This window comes from Ranitomeya variabilis, chromosome 4 (assembly GCF_051348905.1).
Source record: "Ranitomeya variabilis isolate aRanVar5 chromosome 4, aRanVar5.hap1, whole genome shotgun sequence".
NCBI classification, from domain to species: domain Eukaryota; kingdom Metazoa; phylum Chordata; class Amphibia; order Anura; family Dendrobatidae; genus Ranitomeya; species Ranitomeya variabilis.
In genome coordinates this window covers 484,273,883-484,297,265 of record NC_135235.1, presented here as the reverse complement: position 1 = coordinate 484,297,265, position 23,383 = coordinate 484,273,883, and the positions used below count along the sequence as shown (strand labels likewise).

General features: G+C 43.2%; 1 protein-coding gene and 1 long non-coding RNA gene across 7 annotated transcripts in view; one reads left to right on the top strand and one right to left on the bottom strand.

Annotated features, from left to right (window-relative positions):
- Nucleotides 1–23,383, bottom strand: part of LOC143765345 (CMP-N-acetylneuraminate-beta-galactosamide-alpha-2,3-sialyltransferase 2-like) — a 110,408-nt gene that overhangs the window by 44,290 nt on the left and 42,735 nt on the right. For 2 of the 6 annotated variants that reach the window (XM_077251909.1, XM_077251907.1), the window contains exon 1: nucleotides 5,298–5,495. The exons of 3 other annotated variants lie outside the window; for them this stretch is intronic. The gene's annotated coding sequence lies outside the window, so the exon portion shown is untranslated. Of the gene's footprint in view, nucleotides 1–5,297; nucleotides 5,496–8,596; nucleotides 8,714–23,383 lie in introns of those variants that run through there. One more of the 6 variants, XM_077251913.1, reaches the window with a different exon arrangement.
- The window catches only part of LOC143765346 (uncharacterized), a 60,514-nt gene that overhangs the window by 34,067 nt on the left and 3,064 nt on the right, over nucleotides 1–23,383 (top strand). The window contains exon 2 of the long non-coding RNA XR_013213371.1: nucleotides 9,492–9,530. This is a non-coding gene — a long non-coding RNA (uncharacterized LOC143765346). The remainder of the gene's footprint in view (nucleotides 1–9,491; nucleotides 9,531–23,383) is intronic.

The following is a 23,383-nucleotide window of genomic DNA, read 5'->3' as shown; positions in this document are numbered from 1 at the left end:
AGTACGCCACTGGGTCCTACTGCAGAGACCTGCTACTATTGCGAAGAGAGCCCTCCTTTACACTGTCAAGATTAGAGAAGTGGCTGCATATGCCTGGCTCAATCCATTTATTTTTGAGTGCAGAAAATTCTAAAGCAAAAAATTATAAGATGCACATAGTAACATAGTTATTAAGGTTGAAGGCAGACTGTAAGTCCATCTAGTTCAACCCATAGCCTAACCTAACATGCCCTAACATGTTGATCCAGAGGAAGGCAAAAAAAAACCATGTGGCAAATAGTAAGCTCCACATTGGGGAAAGAAATTCCTTCCCGACTCCACATACGGCAGTCAGACTAGTTCCTTGGATCAACGCCCTATCAAGGAATCTAGTATATATAGCCTGTAACATTATACTTTTCCAGAAAGGCATCCAGTCCCCTCTTAAATTTAAGTAATGAATCACTCATTACAACATCATACGGCAGAGAGTTCCATAGTCTCACTGCTCTTACAGTAAAGAATCCGCATCTGTTATTATGATTAAACCTTCTTTCCTCCAGACGTAGAGGATGTCCCCTTGTCCCTGTCACCGGCCTATGATTAAAAAGATCAGCAGAAAGGTCTTTGTACTGTCCCCTCATATATTTATACATTATATATAACATATAGATAACATATATAACATTACATATAATAAGATCACCCCTTAGTCTTTGTTTTTCCAAACTAAATAGCCCCAAGTGTAATAACCTATCTTGGTATTGCAGACCCCCCAGTCCTCTGATAACCTTGGTCGCTCTTCTCTGCACCCGTTTTAGTACAGCTATGTCTTTCTTATACACCGGAGACCAGAACTGTGCACAGTATTCTAAGTGTGGTCGCACTAGTGACTTGTATAGAGGTAAAATTATGTGTAAATCGCTACATCCAAAACGGTTAGATGGCGTTTATACCCCCACCCCCTGTGACGCCGCAGAAAGCAAGACAAGACCTATGTCATCACGCTGCCCACACTCCTTCATTGGCTGAAAAAATGGCGGTTAAAGCATCATATGAAACGCGACTTTGGCGCGAAGATCGCCGACCGCATTCACGAAACCCGACTTTGCCGAAAGTCGGCGACTTATGAAATTGACCGATCCGTTTCGCTCAACCCTACTTATTACTTCTGCCCAAGTGGCATGACCTTACATTTATCCCCATTAAAGCTCATTTGCCATTTATCAGCCCAAGCTTCTAGTTTACATAAATCCCCCTGTAATATAAAATTGTCCTCCGCTGTATTGATTACCCTGCAGAGTTTAGTGTCATCTGCAAATATTGAAATTCTGCTCTGAATGCCCCCAACAAGGTCATTAATAAATACAGTATGTTAAAAAGAAGAGGGCCCAATACTGACCCCTGTGGTACCCCACTGCTAACCGTGACCCAGTCCGAGTGTGCTCCATTAATAACCACCCTTTGTTTCCTATCCCTGAGCCAGCTCTTAACCCACTTACACATATTTTCCCCTATCCCCATTATTCTCATTTTATGTATCAACCTTTTGTGTGGCACCGTATCAAAAGCTTTTAAAAAGTCAATATACACTACGTTCACTGGGTTCCCTTGGTCCAGTCCGGAACTTACCTCTTCATAGAAGCTGATCAGATTAGTCTGACATGAACGGTCCCTAGTAAACCCGTGCTGATACTGGGTCATGAGGTTATTCCTCTTCAGATACTCCAGTATAGCATCCCTTAGAATGCCCTCCAGGATTTTACCCACAGTAGAGGTTAAACTTACTGGCCTATAATTTCCGAGTTCAGTTTTTGTCCCCTTTTGGAATATTGGCACCACATTTGCTATACGCCAGTCCTGTGGTACAGACCCTGTTATTATGGACTCTTTAAAGATTAAAAATAATGGTCTATCAATGACTGTACTTAATTCCTGCAGTACTCAGGGGTGTATCCCATCCGGGCCCGGAGATTTGTCAATTTTAGTGATTTTTAGAAGCCACTGTACTTCCTGCTAGGTTAAGCAGGTGACATTTAATGGGGAATTTTTGTTATCACTGCACATGCTTGTTCCTTTAAGTTCACATAATTGGTCTTACTTAATAAAACTAGGGAAGAAAATATTGAAGTGTTTATTGCTTTCAGCAACCAATCAGATTTAAAGACTTAAAGGGGTGGTCCGAAACCAATATTTATTTTAATCCTAAATGGCAGTCTATTGTAGTAATCTAATCTTTTTTCTAATATACTTTAATTAAAAACTCCCTATCGTCACCTCACTATGCCATTTTTTTCAATGTAATTTCTTTAACGCTTTATTTGAGAACCCCTGGCGTGTCTTGAGATACTCAAACGACATGTCATCAGGGGTTGGAGGCTCACTGCCACAAGCTCTGCCTCCACCTTGAAATTAAACGTCATCAGTGACATCAGTTTCAGGGACTGGTCTAGTCCCTGCTCTACTGAGCATGTGTCGGTTGTCAATTTAAATGTATGCTCAGCATGATCTTGTCACTGTGTGATATTTTTTTTAATTTACATGACAGTTCGCTCCCTTACCAACTTTAATGAGAAGTGATAAGCCAGCAAAAGAGTGCATTGTCAGTGCTCATTATAAAGAAGAAAACCACATTAAAAGCAGAGACTAGCCCCACCCCACCCAAATGATGTCACTTGTGGGGGCGGGCTGGTCTCTGCTCAATGGGTTTTCTTCTTACAGTGAGCACTGATTGTGCGCTTTCTTAGCAAGTCATCACTTCTCATCAGAGCCAGTGAAGAAGCGCACTGTCACCATGTATTATAAAGAATATTGCACAGTGACCAGATCCTACTGAGCATATGTCAGAATTGACAACTGACACATGCTCAGTAGAGCACTGACTAGCCCAGCTCCAGAAATGGACATCATAGATGATACTTCATTTCAGGATGGGGGCAGAGGCTGCGGCAGTGACCGAAGTCTTGGGCCACCTGATGACATCTTGTTTAAGAATGCCAGCATGCACACTTATGGGTTCTCAAACAAAGAGTCATCAAACAGGAAGTAAAAAAAAATAAATAAATAAAGCAGTTAAGAGAACATAGTGAGGGACCATTAGGGACTTTTTAATTACAGTATATTAGAAAAGAGATTTGATTATTACATTAAACAGACAGATATTTAGGATTAAAATAAATGACAACCCTTTTAAGGCCCCTAAATACATTAGATAAAAGTCTTCCAAGCCCACCTGTTGTAGAATATTCTATAGCAGGAAGAGCTGATCAGATTGATATGTAGGTTTGTGGGCAGAGATTCACCAAATCTTTTATTTCATTCATTGAAATCCCTGCCTGTTCTGGGCATATAAGCTGGTATATGTGTAGCGCCCCCACTGCCGCAGGGCCGAGGGGTACCCGGTACCGGGCCTCTGAGTCTCTGCTCCGGGGTTGTCACGGTGGCTAGGCCCGGTCCGTGACCCTGCTGAGGGGCGCACAGTAATAGATGTGGATGGTGGTGCGGTGCAGTAAATAACGAGGACACCAGGTTGCAGTCTCTTTACCTCTTTACTGAAGGCTTCTGGGTCCTCAGTCCGGAGTACGGTTAACCAGGCTGCGCAAGTCCGGCCGGTCCGATGGCACCTCCAGAGTTCCCTTTGCAGGTGGAAATCTGTGCCTTCCTTCTAGCGCTTATGTGTTGTGGTCCTACCCTGCTGTGCTTATGGGATAGTCCCCACAACTGTTGTGTCTGTTTCTCGTGTTCCCTCACAACAACTCGATTCTGATGTTCTTCTTAATCTCGTCCCCCAGATCTTATGGTAGGACGCACCCGTATGACGGGAAGGCTCGGAGCTCTTCCGGGACCCTAGAGTCGCCCCTCTCCACAAGTTGCCCCCTATGTCTGCGTAGGTGATGTAGGTGAGACAGCCAGCCTATAGCTCTCTGTCCTGCCGTTGGTTTGAAGTAATGCTTAGAGCTCTGTACTTCCTCGGCGTTCCGGCCACCGGCTACGTGCCTCAGTAGGATGTTGCCTCGGTCTAACAGCACGACTCCTACTGGTATTTCTCCCTGTTGCGTTGATCTCGTTTCTCACTCAGCACAATAAATCTCGCTTCTTGTCCTTTCTTAGGGCACCGCCGCTATGAAGTGCAGGCGCGGTCCCGTAGCTTTCTCTCTGATTGCCAGGCCTCTGTCAGGATCCCACCTCTGACAGGGACCCTACCGAATCTTGCCCTACAACACCCTCTGCCACAAGGTGTTGCCTGGTTCCAACCCAGTCAGCTTTCTCTCTAACTTCCTGCCTAACCCCCAGTTTTACCAGACTGTGAGGAGTGGCCTAATGAATAGTACCCTTAGCTCCCCCTGGAGGCCAGACTGTGAAATGTATTGGTGTATGTGATACCTGGTCAGATGAACTCCTTCAGTGCCATCAGACGTACCATAGCCCCCCTTAGCGGCGGAGCCACAGTACTGCAACGACCAGGACTCTGGGGCGCTGCATATGTACAATGTGCAAGAGCGTGTTCACACTGTAGCTATTTGACATACAAAACCCAAGAAAAAACAAAAATGAGGATATACCCTGGGCAAGTAAATAAGTAAATAGTAATAGTACATGTAAATAACATAGGGCAATTCGTTAAACCTGTTTTGATCAAAAGAGCAAAAAAAAGCCATCCCTTCACAAGATGCGCCCATCGGAACGGTCCTAGCCTGTCTCTAGTATTAAAAGTGCCCTATTTTATGTAGCTGTACTGTTTACTTATTTACTTGTGGTAGGGAACATGCTCATTTTTCTTTTTTTTCTTGGATTTTGTGTGTTCTGGGCTTAGTAGTCAGTAGCTGTCAATGAGGATCGCTTCATAAATAGCTCAGAATCAGAGGGGAGTTTGGTTAATAAAATAAAAGTTATGCTAAATATTTTTGCACAAAACTACATACCAATTTGTTCCATTACTAACTCTTGCTGCCATTGGTTACTTTTGGGAACCCCTTTTTTCTAGCATAGGGGGAACAAAGCCTACATATAGCTTTGGGTTATGTATGAAAAAGGAAAACATTTTTTTGCTGCAAATTTCCCACAGGACAAATTATGAGCTAATTAAACATGTTATTTCAATAGTAGAAGAATAAAAAAAAAAACCTGAAAATAATATTCAGAATGAAGGAATACAGAAGGCGCGGTGCCCTGTAAGCACTGGCCGAGTAGGCCGACATTACATAATTATGCCATAACTTGGAAGAGGTTTAATATATCCCTCGTGTGCATCCAAGTCAAATATGTATCTGTGATGAATTTCGGTACCCTAATTATCATCAGGACAAATGAGAACCAACCTGCTCTCTGGATTCCGGCTACACAGCTGAAGCATGGTGCTGAGGATCAGAGCCTTCCTTGTGGGTTCCCACAGAACTCCCCTGAGTGGCACCAGTGATGACCGGGTAACCCTCCTGTGACAGCAGCACCACTAAAACTCCTGATCTATCATGGAGAATAATCCGAAGGAATGTCCTGTCTTCTGAGGAATGTGTAGCCTAAGGAAGGAAAATACAGAAACCTGATCATTGGTTTCTGATCTCAACTTGTGTCGTAATGGGAAGTCTTGAGCCAGATGAGGAGGATTTAGAGGCTGGCAGTGAAATAGAGGAAGCATAACTCTGCATTATGCTGCCTGTAAAACTGCTGTGTTCACAGATGTATACTCCTGCATTTTCTCCAGGCAGCTGGGCCCCCTGTGCAAGCTAGCGTATGGGCCCTTGGGATCTCTTCACATAGTGCCCCCTTATGTCTCTCTAACAAATGACAATTATTAGTTAGAAATCTCATTAGCTGAGGGACGTACTTGCAGTTTAATAGATGGCAGAAGCCTGCTTAAAAGGCGAAAGGCCTTGTACGGCTGAACTAAAAGCATATGTCCGCCCATAAACTACCAATTATGACCCTACAATGTTTTTCCTCCCTATTACCCAAATTTCACCCTCATTTATTAGAGTTGTATAATCATACAACATTTTTCTGTGGTTCCTAAACCCCTTAATACTAAAAGTATTCTTTAGGCTATAATTACCTAAACACTGCAATCAAAGGTGTCCTCTTAACTCCTTATCTTCAGGAGCACACCACTCTTCTGCCTCCCAGCTTCCAAGCTTACAAGGGAAGGTGGTGCGCTTCTAAAGACTGACAGATCGTCAGCTGGTCGTAACTGAGCTCTCATGGGCTGTTAGAACTTAGCAGAGATTTTTTTTTTTTTTTTTAGACTTTTAAATAACTAGAACCTCCAAATTTTTAAGCAGGTCTTATAATAAATGTATGACAAGTAGACAAACATGATGATCCATATGCCATTTGATTCTTCTTCAGGTTCATTCTAAGTAAATATGAGGTCTAGATTATTGACCTTGATAGATCACAGTGTTTTATCTAATTAATGTAGAGTAGCTTCATTAAAGCTCAGTTAGAAATGTGCATTGCTTTTAGACACCCTCTATAATTGATGTGCTTGTTAGTAGTTTATGCACAATGTACTTGAGTCTATTCTACAGTGTGCCAATTCTGGAGTTGTTTTGTGCATCCTTTCCTTCAGTGACGTTATTTTTCTACTATTGTTTGTCTGTCCTATTACGCAACATTTCTCATGCATTGTGGTACTCGGCCAACTGTGGACTCTTACCAGGGGTAGACCGACAGAAGGCACACTATGCAAGGGCAGTATATGGGCATGTTACAGTCCAATAACGCGTGTGACTGAAGCTGCTCGCCACTTTGGAGGTGGAGGTGCGCCCCCTTACCTCTTGAGCCTCTGTCCACAGGTTGTGCCAATGTCATGTCCACCCGTAACTCATGGCGACTAAGCCTATCTTGAAATATACCATAGTTTTGAAATAGCTGACTACTGAACAATGCCCCAAAACTAGAAAATCGAATGTGCCTCCCTGTCAGCTTACTGAGCAAGTTTTTTTTATCTGTTTAAAAAAAGCTGTGTGTATTATACCTAAGCAGTCCAATTATGCTGTCATATTCCACGACTCAAGGCTATAATTTATTGTAAAGGAAGTCCTTTCAATCTAGTTAAGCCAAGTAGTGGAAAATTCAGGAAAACCCTCCCAGTGTCTTGTCTCCGTGTAGGCGGCATCTTTGCTCCTTTTTTTTTTTCTGAAACGCCTCAGCTGTCAGGTTTCTTTTAAAGGGGTTGTCCAGGCTTCTGGTGAAAGTCTACAGTCATTCTAAGGGACTTGGGATTGCGGAATCCTTCCAGCAGTGCACCTCACTGTCAGGATATTCTGGTGATGCTGGTGAGAGTGGGCTGCAGGGCAGGCTCCATGTTTTCATTGGCCTCAGGCGAAAGACTCTCAGTGGGCCCCTTTAAACACGTACCCCAATTCATGATGCACAGATATGGCAGAGAAATATAGATATAGTACAATGCCAAAGATTTCGCTTCTTACATTGCATGAGTGATATCTATTGTAAATTCTACAGTAGCTCGGAAACCAGTGAACCCGCACAGCGCACACAGTGACTGCAGACTTATTTTAGAATGGACGGCATAGTCCTCCATACAGTACAATGGGCCCCATATATTGCTCCATACAGTATAATGGGTCCCATATATTGCTCCATACAGTATAAAGGGCCCCATATATTGCTCCATATAGTATAATGGACTCCACATAATGCTCCATACATTATAAAAAAATCAAATGCTCATCTCTCCTGTTCCCTACTCCTCCGGTCTCTTCTGCATCTTCTCTCTGCGCTGCTCAGCACAGAGGGCCCTCTGTAATGACATCATTGCACCCTCTGCCCTGGGATGTCACAGAGAGTGATGTCACACCAGAGCAGCGGGGAACGGGGAGAGGCAAGTGTTTGAGGGGTGGGTCAGTGCCAGCATTGTTACCAGGCTCCCCCGACGGCAAGTGGTCCACCACGTTCACCAAGGGCCCTGGTGGGCAGTCACTTGACTGCAAGTATGCATTATGCATACACGACCAGTTGCTGAGCAGATGTGCTAGGACTCACTCAATACAAGTGAACTAAGCAGGGCCGTGCATGTCTAGTTGGAAGTATGTAAATCACCAACAAGGGGAAGTGAAAAATGTTGAAATTGATGAAAAAGTGCTGAATTGAAGGAGAACAGCATGGGGGAGACCACTGCAGCCATCTCTGACTCCCATATCGCTGACGAGAACAATGGTGTCACACTTTTACTCCACTTTAAGGACTGATAATAAAACAATCAAAGTCAAAGAGAAATTGGAATTACAGGAAAAAAAAGTTAAGAAACATTCTTTTCATATACTGACTTAATTTAAGTCTTCATCTCAATACACAAAACTATTCAGGAGCTGTCTGTAGCATACAAAATAAAATAAATTATATTTTCATGGATTAAATCCGTCTCAACCACCATGACAGCTTTTCACCTAGTTGTATCAGTCATAAAAGCAAAATGAATTGGTAGACTTGCAGATGAGGCCTCTGGAGAAACAAGAAATAACCTTGTACTGTTTCAACATTCCAAATACAGAATACAAAACAAATGTCATTGTGCCTACAGAATACACACAGGAGATGCCAGGGAAGTATAGTGCCTTTCCCAGTTATACCAGTTCCAAAGGACTTCTATGTTACTCACATGAAGAATTGCGGAAATGACTTCTGCTCTACTGTATCACAAGATCGCATAGTGTGAAGATAAAGCGAAGAAGAGAAAAAGTTTCAACTGCAGCTCATTAGCAAAGGAATAATGCACAGCCACAGTGAACTGGGTGGTTGCATTGCGTAACTGAACACTTAACCTGCTTCTGTCAGAAAGGCAGGGCATAAATTAAAGAAAGCAGCATCCACGGCTCAAATGCTATATCCACCTTTGCAAATTTTCTTCTATATTGTTCCAGTGCATCTAAAATTAAAAAGCAAGCAATAGTCTTCATTAGAGTTTTCCTACCATTTTTTTTTTTGTTTAAATCGCTTGGCAGACCGATGTATTTCCATGGTTACGGACTAGTAATAAGAATAATGTAGTCTAATCTTGCAGCTTCTAACCTTGTTGCTAATTATTTAGAGATGAGCGAACCCGTGGGTGTTGGGCACGGCGGGTTCGGCTGAACATGTAAAAAAAAAAAAAAAAGTTTGGTTTCGGTACCAGAACGGTATCCGAACGCAAACCTGAACCCCATTCAATGGGGAGCCCGAACATTCGTTGTTTCCCATGTTGTCACTGTTTCCCACCTTGCTGTGTCTTTACTACAATAACACTATGGGGTTATTAATGGGGCATCTGGATGATTTGGACAGCAGTCACATCAGTGATTCCACTGATCTCCATGCCAGCCGGAACACACTGAGCAGAGTGAGGAGCTCTGCCTGTGATGGGCGGTAACCTCAATTACATCACCGCTTCTCACACTCCCATCTCAGTGTGTTCCGGCTGGCGTGGAGAGCGTCCGGATCGCCATGGGACCAATAAGGATTATCTTCTCGTTGGACAGTGAGGAGTATGGGGTTTTATTAATTTTTGTCTTTTACAGGAGACATGGGCATTGCTGGATTATCTTCTCGTCAGACAGGCAAGTATAACTGCTTTTTTATTTATTTTTGTTAAATAAATGGGTAAAAGTGGGTGTGGAGTTATATTTCAAATAAAGACTATTCTTGCTGTCTTGATATGGGGTTAGTAATGATGGCATCTTATAGATGCCTCTCAACTACTTACCTGTGGGCTTGGGGTCTGCCGCCACAAAACAGCTGATATCAACCCCACAACTATTGCCCCACTTGCCACCACACCAGGGAAAGTGGAAGGAGCTGGGCAAAGTGCCAGAATTAGCACATATAATAGATGCACCTTTTTAATTTTTAATCTGGAAGGAGGTGGGCAATAGCCATAGCGCCTTACTAGTCTGAGTCTTTAGCTTGGCTGGTTGTAAAAAACGGAGGGGACCTCAGACCATTTAAAAAAAAATATATTTATTTAAATAAATAAAAAATATGGCGTTTGGAAGCTCTATCTTTGATAACCAGCCAATATAAAGCTGACAGGTGAGGATTGCAGCCTGCAGCTGGCAACTTAACCTGTGCTGGTTATCAAAAATAGAGGTGAACCCATGCCATCTTCTTTATTTATTTATTGCACATGCGCTGGCTGATTAATATGCTCAGTTGACGCCTGTGACCGGCGGGAACCTTTTTACAGTATGGGAACTGCAGAGCTTTGACCAGCGGTCGACTCACTGTCGATCAAAGCCGCCAGTGTTTCTCGGGCTGCCACACAGATGACAGTGTGGGAAACAGCCTATGTTCGGGCTGCTGAGCCCGAACAGTAACACGGACTTGCGGTACCCTAGAAGTCCATGTTTGGGGTCTGGCACGAACACTAAGAGTTAGGTATGGACCTCAAACTTTTCTGTATGGGTTGGCCCATCATTACTAATATTTCTTTGGCAAATTATCAGAAATTAGAAAACTGATGACTACACAAAGTTGATTTATAGACTATAACACACTATATTGACAAACGTATTGGGACATCCTCACATTACACCTACAGGAGGTTTATGATTCCATAAAATGCAAAAAAGTGTCAGGTTCCACATTAATTGCTATTGATAGATTTAGAATTCGTATGGTCACCCTAAAACCAAAAAAGCATCCTTTAAACCATTTTCCACAAAGTTGGAAGCAAACAATTGTCCAATATGTCTTGATATGCAAAACCAAACACTAAGGGCCCTAAGTCAACCACTTAATTAACCTCATAGCATTATCAATCCTTTGCCAAACTTTAAAGTAGGCACAAAACAGTCTGGCAGTAATATTATCCTGGCTTTCACCAAAACCAGAGTTATTCATCAGATTTTCAGATAGAGAAGTACGATTTGTCACTCCACTTTTCCAGAGTCCAATAGTGACATGCTTTACATCACTGTATCCGACACTTGGCATTGTACTTGGTGATGCAAGGATTAGATGCAGATAGAGATACATGGAAACCAATGCCATGAAGCTCCAGGTGCTGCTTTTGGGCTGATGGTAATAACTGTGGAGTCCCTACTCTGGAATTGAGTCAGCAGATCATTGGTGATTTATATGCATTTTGTGCCTCAGCACTTGGCAGCTCTGATATTTAACTATACATGGTCTGCCATTTCATGATTGGGTTGCTGCGGTTCCTAAACACTTGCACTCTTCAATAATACCACTCATAGTTGATGGAAGAATATTTAGGAGGTAAGATTTCAGAAACTGACTTGTTGCAACAGTGGCATTCTATTACAGTACTACGTTCCAATTTAATAAACTTTATATCGCATCCCTCGATGGGCATCAGCCCACACAAATGTCAGGATTGAATATCAACAATTTAATCCTCTAGATCAGCGTTTCCCAAACTCCAGTCCTAATGCCCCCTTCCACAGGTCATGTTTTCAGGATTTCTCATCTGTGAAATACTAAGGAATCCTGAAAATGTGATCTGTGGAGGGGCCGTGAAGGCTGGAGTTTGGGAAACACTGCTGTAGATATATCTAAAGTGTTTAAAAGATAGAAGGAGCGCTCCTTGCAAGGATATCTGCACCTCTCTATGCAATCGCAGAGTATCCTGGTGGGGTGCCTATGGCAGATTGGGGCCTAGGAAATAGATCAGTCTTTTAGGCATGTCAGCTTAAAGACTTGCATGCCAGTGTGCCACCAAGTATTGCAAGGCGAAACTGACTCAGAGGATTGTTGCTTGAAGTCCATTGGGGAGACCAAAAAAAAAGGGTAAAATTATCTTCAACAAACCTTAAAAAAGTGAGCTTATCCTAAATATACTTCAGGCTTGAATCAGACGAGTGTATGAAACATCTTCCGAGTTTCATCCACAAAACTCGGACAATTGTCATCCTGTGTCAATTTTTTACATCAGTGTGTCATCAGATTTGATATATCAACAGTTATAATGTACAGTTTGCCATGTTAATAATGGCAATGCATCTGTAAAAATTGGATGTTACACAGTGGATCCATATGGGACCAGTTTTTTTACGCACCAATAGACTTGAGTCGACAAGGCTCATATGACATTCGGAAAAGAACAGTGTTGCTGTGCTTTCTATTAGAGAGTCGGTGCCAAACTCCTCTGGTCACAACTTATCTCTTCAAAAACAAAAGGACTGACAATTCAAAATCAGACATTTTGTGGTTCTATATCTCCCTCGACATCAACTGTTGAGGAAGAGTTAACCTGGAGGCCACCATCCACATAAAGCTGTCAGAACCCACCATTATCTGTGAGTGTGGCCGAAGATAGTCTATGTGTACAGCACCTTTACGGTTGAGGGAGAGTTGATCTGGAGGCCACCAGCCACACAACTGTGAGAGCCCCCCAACATCTGTGGGTGTGGTGATGTTAGTCTATGTGTACGGCATCTTTATTGTTGTTCCAGGTTTATCCCCATAAACTGTGATTTTCTAGGCTTGGTAAATAAAAAGTAATATGTATATCAAGGAGAATTCCATCTTTTAAAAAAGAGTATTGAGTTATACTTGTTCACTACCTTATTTTAGCAGGAACAGATCACGAAAAATTTCCCATTTTTTGAATATAGATGTTACTATGTGTCCACTTTCATGCTAGACGTGAAAGAGCACACACAAGCAATTTTGCTTGAGAGGTCTGCCAGGCTGCACCAAAAGATCTGTTACACTCTAATTGTAGCCTGTTAAATACTATCTTCCTGCTCACTAAGCATTCCATTTGTCTTTTCCCTTAAGGCCTGCTAATAAATGTTTCACAGTTGCCCTAAATAGACTGGCGTGGTTTACTCATGACTACCATGCGAGAGACTAAAATATTTGCAAAGCATAATTCACCAGTACAAAAGCAATGTCCAGGTACACAACAATTTATTCAATAGGCTGCTCATACTGGTGAAAAATGGAATATAAAGCTGTGGTGACATGGAAATATCAATCACTGCTTTGATATAAAAACAAATGTTCACGCTAAATAATGCATCAAAAAGTGGTAACGTTATCAAGACCAACAACAGAACATTACGGCATTTTTCTGTAGAGAAAGTTCAGAGATTCATAGGGCTTAGTCATATGTAATGATGCTTTTATCCCCATTTTTTTTTTTTTTTAAGGGTGGAAAAAAAATGTAGCTTTTTACAGCTCGGTTGCAACAAAGATATTAAATTTCTATTATTTTGTTTTAAGATTGACTACTTGGTTCTTGGAACAGACAATAGCAGGTCGTCCGCCTCTGTGAGGATGATTCGCGGATTGGGGCATGCAAATCTGAGGATGTAGAGGTGGAAGCCGTGTGCTCTCCCCCCTTCCCCCTCCCCCCCTCCCCCTACTCCCATTTCCCCCAGGTGTTCTCCTCCCCCCCCCCCCCCAAGAACAGACCTTTCAAAATTAGTCATTTTGCTTATTTGTCATGTTTATGCAAATTATTTTATTTACTCACATCGTATTGCTCGAGATGTGACGTAACATTGACTGATTGATACGACAATGTGCAAATTATATCTTGTCTCAGTTTTTCCTTGACCCCCCCCCCCCTTTTTTTTGTCTACATTTTATATGTGTATTGTTAAAAAAGTTTAATAAAAACATTATTGAAAAAAAAAAAAAAAAAAAAAAAATTTCTATTATTTAATTCACATGTTGCGTTTTGTTTCTTTGTGTACATTGACCTGCAGTTTGTTTTTTTTTAATGCAGTTTATCTAGATTTTCCCCCATTGAGAACAGTAAGGCCGGCGTCACACTCAGCGTATGAAAATACGGTCCGTATTTTACGGCCGTAATACGCAGAAATGTTCCAAAAATAGTGGTCCGTATGTCATCCGTAGGCAGGGTGTGTCAGCGTATTTTGCGCATGGCATCCTCCGTATGTAATCCGTATGGCATCCGTACTGTGATATTTTCTCGCAGGCTTGCAAAACCGACATCTAATGGATTTATGTGCTCAAATGTTCGTTAAAACATATATACAGTATGTATATATATATAGGTCATTGAGACAGATATATATATTCTGTATTTATATTTAATTCAGCGCGAGTTATGTGAAAAGCTGGTAACTCAATTGCCGGCTTTTTCTTTCTCCTTCCCAAACCTGACAGGATATGAGACATGGTTTACATACAGTAAACCATCTCATATCCCTTTTTTTTTTGCATATTGCACACTACTAATGTTAGTAGTGTGTATGTGCAAAATGTGGGCACTGTAGCTTGTAAAATAAAGGGTTAAATGGCGGAAAAAATTGGCGTGGGCTCCCGCGCAATTTTCTCCACCAGAGTGGTAAAGCCAGTGACTGAGGGCAGATATTAATAGCCTAGAGAGGGTCCATGGTTATTGGCCCCCCCTGGCTACAAACATCTGCCCCCAGCCACCCCAGAAAAGGCACATCTGGAAGATGCGCCTATTCTGGCACTTGGCCACTCTCTTCCCACTCCCGTGTAGCTGTGGGATATGGGGTAATGAAGGGTTAATGTTACCTTGCTATTATAAGGTGACATTAAGCCAGATTAATAAAGGAGAGGCGTCAATTATGACACCTATCTATTATTAATCCAATAGTACGAAATGGTTAATAAAACACACACACATTATTTAAAAGTATTTTAATGAAATAAAGACACAGGTTGTTGTAATATTTTATTATACTGGTAATCCACCTGATGACCCTCATTCTGTAACAAAGGAAAAATAAAAACTCAACAATATCTCATAACTTCCGACGCTCAGGTCAAGTCCCATGAAGTAAATCCATCTGAAGGGGTTAAATCATTTTACAGCCAGGAGCTGTGCTAAAGCAGTGCTGGTGGCTGTAAAACCCCCGGGAATGAATGGATTGCAGGGGAATGACCTGTAGTTACCTTGAGTTGCGGTGAGGCGCCCTCTGCTGGATGTCCTCATGAACTGGAGCCTGGTAAAAGTTCCCACGCTCGAGTTCATATGAGGACATCCAGCAGAGGGCTCCTCACCGCAACTATAGAACACTATAGAACTATAGAACACTGCTGCGTATTTCTCGGAAGTCACACTGCTGGTCCGTGTGTAATCCATATTTTTCTCGCCCCCTTAGACTTTCATTGGCGATTTCTTTGCGCAATACGGTGACTAACGCAGCATGCTGCGATTTTGTACGGCCGTAGAAGACCGTATAATACGGATCCGTAAAATACGGCTGATAGGAGCTGGGCCATAGAGAATCATTGGGCCGTGTGTTATGCATATTTTACGGGTGTATTTTCTGTGCTCATATGTCCGTAAAACTCGCCAGTGTGACGCCGGCCTAAGACAGCACAATCATAGAAAAAAAACAAAGCACAAAAGCAGAATTACTGCTGCTTTGTTCTGAAGGTTTACTGTATTTTTCCTGTAGAAAAAAATGCTACATGTAAACATTACCCTTATTCAGTACAGAATGGGAAGCCAGAGAGCCGAAATGTAAGATGCAATTATTTTTGCGTGTAGCCATCACTTCCAACCAGTAGTAGGAGCGGCACGTGGTTCATTGGTTAGATACATCGGATAGACTAAACCTACTTGGAGTTTGTATGTCCCCACCCCCAGGCTTTCTCCGGGTTCTCCGGTTTCCACCCAGAACCCAAAAGACAGTGACAGGGAATCAAGATTCTAAACAATGATAATGGTGTACCCCGTACTCTCAGGAGGGGAACACATGGCATTACTATTGTGTATGTTGTTCCTCTCCTGTGGGGCTTACATTGAGAGAAAAGGTGCTTTTTCCCGCTGTTTTACTCCTTCATGTCTGCCGGATGTTTAGTATGTGGATTGGAGGATAATGCTGGCCAGTCAGGTGGCAGTCGAAGGTAAACTTTGCTGCTCCAGCATCGGCTTCTGATTGGTGGCAGTATTGTTAAATATGGAGTTTGTGAGGGATAAAAGGTTGGTGCCACCGGGGGTGGGGGGGTCTGTATTTGACCCCCAGCATCTCCTACCTGGAAGAGATGCAACATGTTGCCTGAATGCCCTGCTGGAGGAATTGCAAAGGAAGATGGGAGAAGATAATGCCATGTCCTGCCTTCAGTGATTTCTGGATTCACTGTCCAGAGACTGAAGCGCTAATGAGCGGTGACCACACCGAAGGTCAGTAACCCCTTAAAGACGCGGCCCTTTTTCACTTCCCTCCTTCCCAGAGCCATAACTGTTATATTTTTTCGTCAATATGGCCATGTGAGGGCTTATTTTTTGCGAGATGAGTTGTACTTTTGAACTACACCATTGGTTTTACCATGTCTTGTACTAGAAAACGGGAAAAAAATTCCAAGTGCGGTGAAATTGCAAAAAAAGTGCAATCCCACACTTGTTTTTTGTTTGGCTTTTTTGCTAGGTTCACTAAATGCTAAAACTAACCTGCTATTGTGATTCTCTAGGTCATTATGAGTTCATAGACACCTAACATATCTAGGTTATTTTTTATTTAAGTGGTGAAAAAAAATTCAAAACTTTGCTTCAAAAAAAAAAAAAAAAGCGCCATATTCCGATACCCGAAGCATCTCCATTTTTCGTGATCTGGGGTCGGGTGAGGGCTTATTTTTTGCGTGCCGACATGACGTTTTTAATGATACCACATTTGTGCAGATACGTTCTTTTGATCGCCCGTTATTGCATTTTAATGCAATGTCGTGGCGACCAAAAAAACTTAATTCTGGCGTTTAGAATTTTTTTCTCGCTACGTTGTTTGGCGATCAGGTTAATGCTTTTTTTTTTTATTGATAGATCGGGCAATTCTGAACACAGCGATACCAAATACGTGTAGGTTTGATTTTTTTATTGTTTTATTTAGGATGGTGCGAAAGGGGTGGTGTTTTAAACTTTTATATTTTTTATATTTTTTTCATATTTTAAAAACATTTTTTTTTACTTGTGCCATGCTTCAATAGCCTCCATGGGAGGCTAGAAGCTGGCACAACTCGATCGGCTCAGCAACATATCAGCGATCATCAGCCGCTATTGCGCGCACATGTCAGCTGTACAAAACAGCTGACATGTCGCGACTTTGATGTGGGCTCACCGCCGGAGCCCACATCAAATGGGGAGACACGACATGCGCAGTATTAGTACGGCGCATGTCGTGAAGGGGGTAAGGCATGAACATGTGTAGTGGGGCAGTTTATTCACCTTCCTGAGTCTGAGGTTCCAGGATGCAGAATAGCAGTGGGTACAGCAGCAGCACAGCATGCCTGTCAGGGCTAGGTTGACCAGAGTCCAGGTGAGGTGGTCGATGGTCTCGGCCTGACAGAGTCAGCACTTCGGGCAAGACTTCAAGCAAGATGAGCAGTCTACAGGTGGAGAGTACAATCCCCCCATGCACACCTCCACAGTGCCCTATCACAAATTGTCTAACATATTGTCATCCTTAAAAGGTATGTTCCCTGTCACAGGGTCCTTCCCCTGTACTACACAATCAACAGAGCAAGAGAATAATGAACAATTCCAAAAGCTTTATTTAGGCAAAAACACGAAAGGTCCATATACGATCCACCACACAAAGGATAAGATAGTCCAGAAGCCGAATGCAGTTCAGTAACCGGATAAATGTCCAAGGAGATGAGAGTCCAATAGTCCAGCAGACAGAGGATAAAAATGGTCCATATGCTTCCCCTTCTCTCTGTCGTGCTGTGTTCACATCATCATTCCACATAAGACTGATCCATGTCTCACCTCACTGATATTTTAAGTCTCCCTCCTCATTCACAGGTCAGGAGGGGGAAGGTTGCAGGAGCTCATTGTTTCAACAAGCTAGGTCAACATGTCATTAGCATATTAGCAAACAGGACTATTCACTGATCCTGTGAGAAGACAATACAGTGCTGTGGGGGCTGATATCAGATGGCAAATATCTCATCCTACAAGAGAACACCATGATAATCAGTAAAATATAAATATACACAAAATGATACCCACATAACATATCACACCATCACAACCCCCAATAGCCAGCATCAAAATAATTCTTATCTAGGATATATATATATATTTTTGTAAAAAAGGGATGACGATAGGTGCAGGCCTATCCTACCCTAGGTCATTTAATAACTGGCTAAAGGCCTATTGCATTTATGCTAGTGTAATGGGGGAAAGGTTTCCCAAGAAATGTTTGTGTTTGTTCCAACTCGTACATATAGTTTTAGAAGCATTAAAATTTTGTAGTGGCCTTAGCTGGTATTTCTATGATGAAAATTTCAGACAGAAATTATCAGTTTTCCCTTCTCTTAAATGGGGTGGTAAAAGATGTAGAACTGTGGCTCAATTTAATGATGCCAGCAAGGATGGGTGGGATTCAGAAGGCTGTGATGCAGTCGGTTTTTAAGAAAGGTACCTATTTTGCTTTTAATGAGGCGCAATCTAAATGGACAAACTCGTGTAAATATAGACACAAGTGTTCCTTTCGTGGAGGGCACACCCAATGGCGAGATGCTTTAAAAACGCAAACATGATGGGTCAGCCCTGCAAAAAATAATATTTTAACAAAAGCACCAAGGCCATTAAAATTGGAGAACATGCGAATGTGGCTAGAGAGGTACCGAACAGCAAAATGGTCAAATTATTAACTGAATGTTTTGCAGAAGGTTTTGTTATTCCATCATTTACGGTTGTGGGTTGCTTATGGGCTAATAATTTAAAGTCAGTAGAACTACATCCAGAGGTGGTATTAGCCAAGTTAAGTACCGTAAAGAGATCAATGCAGGTAGAGTGGCTGATCGGTTTTCGGAACAGCCATTTCCTGATTTTTGTTTGTTATCTCTAGGGGTAGGTCCAAAAAAAGAGGCGAACTCTTTCAGGTTAATCCATTAGTGAACAAGCTAATTTTTACAATTCTGACCACTGTCACTTTATGAGGTTATAACTCTGGAACGCTTCAAAGGATCCAACTGATTCTAAGATTGTTTTTTTGTGACATATTGTACTTCATGTTAGTGGTAAAATTTCTTCAATATGACTTGCGTTTAATTATGAAAAAAACTGAAATTTGGCAAAAAATGTTAACATTTTGCAATTTTCAAACTTTTTATTTTTGTGCCCTTAAATCTGGAGAGTTGTGTCACACAAAATAGTTAATAAATAACATTTCCCACATGTCAACTTTACATAAGCACAATTTTTTAAACATTTTTTTTTATTTGTTAGGACATTATAAGGGTTAAAAGTTGACCAGCAATTTCTAATTTTTCCAACAAAATTTACAAAACCATTTTTTTAGGGACCACATCACATTTGAAGTGAGTTTGGGGGTCAATAGGACAGAAAATACCCCAAATTTACACCATTCTAAAAACTACACCCCTCAAGGTGCTCAAAACCACATTCAAGAAGTTTATTAACCCTTCAGATGCTTCACAGCAACTAAAGCAATGTGGAAGGAAAAAAGAAACATTTTACTTTTTTCACAAAAAATTTACTTTAGACCCAAACTTTTTTTTATTTTCACAAGGGTATCAGGAGAAAATGGACCACAAAATTTGTTGTGCAATTACTCATGAATACCCTGTTTGGGCGCATGGCAGGGCTCAGAAGGGAGGAAGTACCATTTGCTTTTCTGAATACAAAATTTGCTGGAATCGATGGTGGGCACCGTCACTTTTGGAGACCCCCTGATGTGCCTAAACAGTGGAAATTCCCCAATTCTAACTCCAACCCTAACACAGCCCTAACACCAACCTGAACTCGCCCCTAACTGCAAAGAATGGAAAATTATTATTTTTTATCTAATTAAGGGGGTGACAAAGGGGGGTTTGATTTACTTTTTTTTTTATTTTGATCACTGTGATAGGGTTTATCACAGTGATCAAAATGAACCAATAGGAAAAATCTACTATTGTTGCCGGGTACCATCAGGCAGATCCTGGTGGGTGCATTACGCATGCGCCCACCATTTTCTTCCAGGAAGATGACGCAGAGGGCCGGGGGACAGAGCAGGAGGGTCCAGGATTGGCAGAGGTACTGGGAGGCTCGTGGTACCCCATTTCTCTCTCCTCTGGTATGCTAGATCATATCAGGGGAGAGAGAAATGAATAAAAATCACACTTTTTTTTGGTGATCGCCGTTATTCCGCTAATAGCAACAGTATAAGAAGTGGAATCTTTGATGGGCTTGTTGGCCTTTGCCTCCATGGTAATGCCTATGGATAGAGTGTTTTAAAAGCTGATTGTCCATGCATATAGCAGAGATAAAAAGAAAAACATCCTTTCATGTGTGTATTTCGAGGGAAATAGGGGAGGATCTTGAAGTATGGTTTGAATTTTTAAAATATTTTAATGACTATTTTGGAGAGACCACTTTATGGCTGTGGAAAACATGAATTTATTTACAGATGTGTCCAGGTCAAGGGTGTCACGAAATACAATGATCCAACGACGTAGGACGACAGGGACTACTCATGAAGAGTCCCTATACGCAGGTTTATATTATCTACGACTTGGGTCGTCATCCCCTGGATGAGTGGGACTGAGTCAATTGCATGAATGCTAAGGGGTCTCACCAGCATCCTACTCATCAGACCATGGGTCTGGACAAAGTGAGAATTGACCTAACTGACTCCCGCTCCACTATCTACAAGCACCGGTACAGTCTCAGTAACCCTGACAACCACCACTTCAGCAGGAATGGTATGCTAAGACAAAAAGGATGGAGGAAATATACACACCCTGGTCGCCTCCCTCTACACGACCAGGGTGACGCTGCTTTTGAGATGGTGAACATACTTTGGCATGAGCTGGGCAGACATTGATGTAATGACCCATAAGACCACAGTAGAAACATGCCCCCATCCCACGGCGAACCACAGGCAACCCAGTTTGAGAACAGACTCCTCCCACCTACATAGGTTCGTCTGTCTGCATCAGTGTGTTCTATCGTCTGTCTGCATCAGTGTGTTCTCCTCCCTAGAAAAAACAACAGGGGGCAGATTCGGTGTATGTCTCTCCCTATCCACCTGGATAGCAAGGACCATGGCGGCTTCCTTTATGCCATGCTCCAGAGACCAGCAGGACAGCTAATTTCATGTTACTGATCCGCCCCATACCCAGGAGGCAAGGTGGCACCCACGAGAGGCCGGGGCATGATAGAGTCCCTGTAAAAAGCCTCAAGCCACCGGTCATACGGGTTTGTCCTATCCATCTGGTGGAAAGAGAGAGAGACATAACATCTAGAACATCTACAACATCTGTGAGGACCTTATGAGAGGCTCAGCAATAAGATACTACAACACAAAGGCGCTAGAGGAAGGCTACTGATTTCCACCTGGATAAGGGGGACTCTGGATTTGCCTACCCTGTGATCTGGTGCTCTGGACTGTGGATGCTGAAGTCTTCAGTAAAAGGTAAAGAGACTGCAACCTTGTGTCCTCGTTCTTCACTGCGCCTTTCACCATCCACCATTCACACACTGGGAAGCCCTGGGAATACACTTCACCTGTGGGAAGGTATACCATCTAGCTGCAATAACATCACCCCAGCGGACCCCTTAAAGCAGAGTCGGTCACCCTGACCGAATACCACAGGTGGTGTCACGAACACTTCCCCTTTAAAGACCTAGCCCCTTTTACATGGACGTCCATAGGGCCACGGACCGGGTCAGCCACCGTGACATCCCCCCGAGAACCGAAGGACCCGGTATCGAGTACCCCACTGCCCTAGACGGGGCGGTCCACTTATATACAGCATTATAGAATACTGTAGATAAGTCCTGAAAGGCGGTGGCCCTAACTCGTATTGGCCAGACCTGGTGACAGTTTCCCTTTAACCCCTTCCCGACCTTTGACGCCACGTAGGCGTCATGAAAGTCGGTGCCAATCCGACCTGTGACGCCTATGTGGCGTCATGGAAAGATCGCGTCCCTGCAGATCGGGTGAAAGGGTTAACTCCATTTTCACCCGATCTGCAGAGACAGGGGGGAGTGGTACTTAAGCCCAGGGGGGGTGGCTTCACCCCCCCGTGGCTACGATCGCTCTGATTGGCTGTTGAAAGTGAAACAGCCAATGAGAGCGATTTGTAATATTTCACCTATGAAAATGGTGAAATATTACAATCCAGCCATGGCCGATGCTGCAATAGTATCTGCCATGGCTGAAGACCCCGATCTGCCCCCCCCCCCCCACCGCCACCGATCGCCCCCCCAGTCGTCCTTTCTGCCCCGATCTCCTGTTCGCTCCCCTCCTCCCTCCTGTCCGCTCCCCCGGTCCTCTTGTCCGCTCCCCCGGTCCTCCGATCCCCCCCCCGTGTTCCGATCCCACCCCCCCATACTTACCTAGCTTCGATGTCCCTCCCGGTGTCCGGCCGTCTTCTCCCTGGGCGCCGCCATCTTGGAAAATGGCGGGCGCATGCGCAGTGCGCCCGCCGAATCTGCCAGCCGGCAGATTCATTACAAGTACATTTTGATCGCTGTGGTAGGTTCTATCGCAGCGATCAAAATAAAAAAATAATAAATAAACCCCCCCTTTATCACCCCCATAGGTAGGGACAATAATAAAATAAAGAAAATATTTTTTTTTCTTTTTCCACTAGGGTTAGGGTTAGAACTAGGGTTAGAACTAGGGGTAGGGTTAGGGTTAGGGGTAGGGTTAGGGTTACGGGTAGGGTTAGGGGTAGGGTTATGGCATGTGCACACAGTGCGGATTTGGCTGCGGATCCGCCGCGGGTCCGCAGCGGATTGGCCGCGGATCCGCAGCGGATTGGCCACGGATCCGCAGCAGATTGGCCGCGGATCCGCAGCGGATTGGCCACTGCGAATTCGAAGCAGTTTTCCATCAGGTTTACAGTACCATGTACACCTATGGAAAACCAAATCCGCTGTGCCCATGGTGCGGAAAATTCCGTGCAGAAACGCTGCGTTGTATTTTCCGCAGCATGTCAATTCTTTGTGCGGATTCCGCAGCGTTTTACACCTGTTCCTCAATAGGAATCCGCAGGTGAAATCCGCACAAAAAAACACTGGAAATCTGCTGTAAATCCGCAGGTAAAACGCAGTGCCTTTTACCTGCAGATTTTTCAAAAATCGTGTGGAAAAATCTCACACGAATCCGCAACGTGGGCACATAGCCTTAGGGTTAGGGTTGGAATTAGAGTTAGGGTTGGAATTAGGGCTAGGGTTTGAAATAGGGTTAAGATTAGGCTTGTGGTTAGGGTTACGGATAGGGTTAGGGGTGTGTTGGGGTTACAGTTGTGGTTAGGGTTGGGATTAGGGTTACGGTTGGGATTAGGGTTAGGATTAGGGTTAGGGTTGGAATTAGGGTTACGGGTGTGTTGCGGTTAGGGTTGTGGTTAGGGGTGTGTTGGGGTTAGGGTTGTGATTAGGGTTATGGCTACAGTTGGGATTAGGATTAGGGGTGTGTTGGGGTTAGTGTTGAAGTTAGAATTGAGGGGTTTCCACTGTTTAGGCACATCAGGGGTCTCCAAACGC